Below are 2560 nucleotides of genomic sequence, written 5' to 3'. Positions count from 1 at the left end.
CATCTCTGCTGGCTGCTCCGACTGCTCCCTTTGCCCAGAGTTCCCCACACGGTGCCCTATTACTGCCTTGCCCATGGGGCTGCCAGAACTGAATGGGATTCTGCATCAGAATTGGAAGGACATGTGCTCTAAAGTGTTATAACTCATGCATGGTTTATCCCTATGTCAGCAGGAAGAGCAATTGTCACGCTCATCACTGCCATTCCCCGGCCTCACCCTCCCTACAAGATCACTGTAGATGCCCTTCCCCTTCACCTGTGTTCCCAAACCCCCTAGGCTTACAGCGATCACTGCACTGACTCTATTGTGCTATAAATAATAGTTAGAGAAAGGCTCCCCTATGCGCTTCTTGAGACAATACATACTGTCATCATCTTTGGTCTCCAATCCTTAGAATAACGCTTAGCAACTAAATCAAAAAATAAATTGCAGAGGGCCCTGGGATGATTCATTGTTGCTAACGGCAGTGGGTTCCAAAAGCGCCTAAATCAAATATGGGAACTTCAGTCTGAGGCAGACGTTGATGGCTCCGCTTCCTTCTTCTTGGTGGGGACAGCCCATTCCCAAGACATACACTCATTCTCCCAGCCTCTTTGGCAGCTGGAGGACAGGCATGTGACTTGTGCCAGGCTAGTGGGGCTTCACCATAGGGAAGCTACTTAAGAATGCTTTCTTCTTTGAGGAAAAGAGATGCTCTGGAGGAAACAGTCCTGCTTTCCTTTTCTTTTGATATAATTTCAAACTTCGAGTCTCAAAAAGAGAACAAAGAACTTGACTTCTTGAACTACGTGAGAGTGTGGCTGACACAATGCCCCACTGCTCCTGAATATTTTAGTGTGTGATTCCTACAAACAAGGACGTTCTCCAACCTAAGCGTGAAATAACATCAAAAATAGGGATTAGCATTCTACCTTCTCATTCTCAGATCTTGGTCACGTTTCACCAGTTGTTCCAATAATGTCTTTTATAACAAAAAGATCCAGTCCAAGATTACATACTGCAGTTACTTAACTTGTCCCTTTTAGCTTTCTTCAGTTGGGAAATAATCCCATTTCTTGCCGTGACAGTTACCATCTTAACATCTTAAACGATTAAAGGTCACTTAATGAGTAGAATGTCCATCAAATTGGGCTTGAGAATTGATATTCTCTTATAATTAGATTCAGGTTATGCTTTTTTTTGGTAGGAAGCCCACAGGAGTGATGCTGTTTTCCTTTCATTGCATCCTATAAGATAATACAAGATTCTTAGTTGTTCCATTAGTGTTGATATTAATTTTCAACACTTGATTATACTAGATTTCTTCCATTATAAAGTTACTCCTTTTCTCTTTGTACTTAATGACTATTTTGTGGGAAGATACTTTGAGACTATGTTAATATCCTGGTTCCTCATCAAAATTCCACCCACTGCTTGTCAGTATCCATTGAGGTTTCTTGAATGATTTAATTATCACTACAATAGTTGCCAAATGCTGATTTTTTTCTAATTCAATCATTCCTTCCATATTTATCAGTTAGCATTCTCCTATAAGGGAAAGCTTTATTTTCTCCCTATTTATGTATTTATTCACTGTTCTGTCAGTTTGGAGTTATAGATGTCTATTTTATTAAATTGCTTATTATCTATTATTCTCATTATTACTTTTGATGCTCAAACTGTCCCAAATATGGCCAACAAAGACTTTTACAAGCAGGCTGTTATACTCTTTCGACAGGTTGCCATCATGCCTCGAACATAATTTTACATTCTGGCGCCACAAGGAGCTCTCAGCTCATTTTATGCTTTTCCTGCCCCAGCTTTGGATTCAGCCATTTCTCAGGAAGTCCCATCTTCTTAAGTTGGGTGCTGGCGGGTGGGAGCTCCTGGCACCATCTTAGAACCATGAGGAGACAAGTGAACCAAGTTAATAAACTGAGGGAGATGGAGCTGAGACTTAAACAGTACCTAGATCCTTGGTTGCATCATCAAGCCAGTGAACTCACTTCCGCCTTTCCTGTTACATGAGACAATCTCCTTCTACTCTGTGCTGGGCTACAAATTCCTTAATTGTGTGATACCTTTCCTCACCATACAGTTTCTCATTAGTGAGGTCTTGTTCACTGTAGCCAGAAACAATGTGACTAGTACCCAAGATGTCTCACGTTTTAGCTTGACTGACACTTTTCTGAAGCCCTTACACCCCTGGTTCATCTGGACGTGTAGTCAAGTCTGTCCAGGGGGACACAGGCAATAGTGACATGAGTGCGTGACTCACTAGGTTATCAGACTTTGGCTCCAAAAGCTTGGCTTCAAGTCTGAGCCAGTTCCATGGAAGCTGAGAGTGTGCCACGGCATGCATGCAGACCATTCACACTTCCCTGCTTTTGACCTGAGACTGGAGATGATGCTGTTGAAGGAAGAAGTGTGCTTGCTCCTCCTTCTCAAGCAGGATGTGTGTTCAGCCAGATTCTACTAGTTTCAAGCAAAATGATCTCTTGGACTGATTCCCTCGGTTCTATGATGATAGAATCTGAGGGTATCAGCATAATGAGTTTCTTTGGTCTGAGTCTGGAACAGC

The sequence above is a fragment of the Bison bison genome, unplaced genomic scaffold, assembly GCF_000754665.1.
Source record: "Bison bison bison isolate TAMUID 2011002044 unplaced genomic scaffold, Bison_UMD1.0 scf7180017864492, whole genome shotgun sequence".
In the NCBI taxonomy this organism is placed as follows: domain Eukaryota; kingdom Metazoa; phylum Chordata; class Mammalia; order Artiodactyla; family Bovidae; genus Bison; species Bison bison.
Note: the sequence above shows the minus strand (reverse complement) of the source record.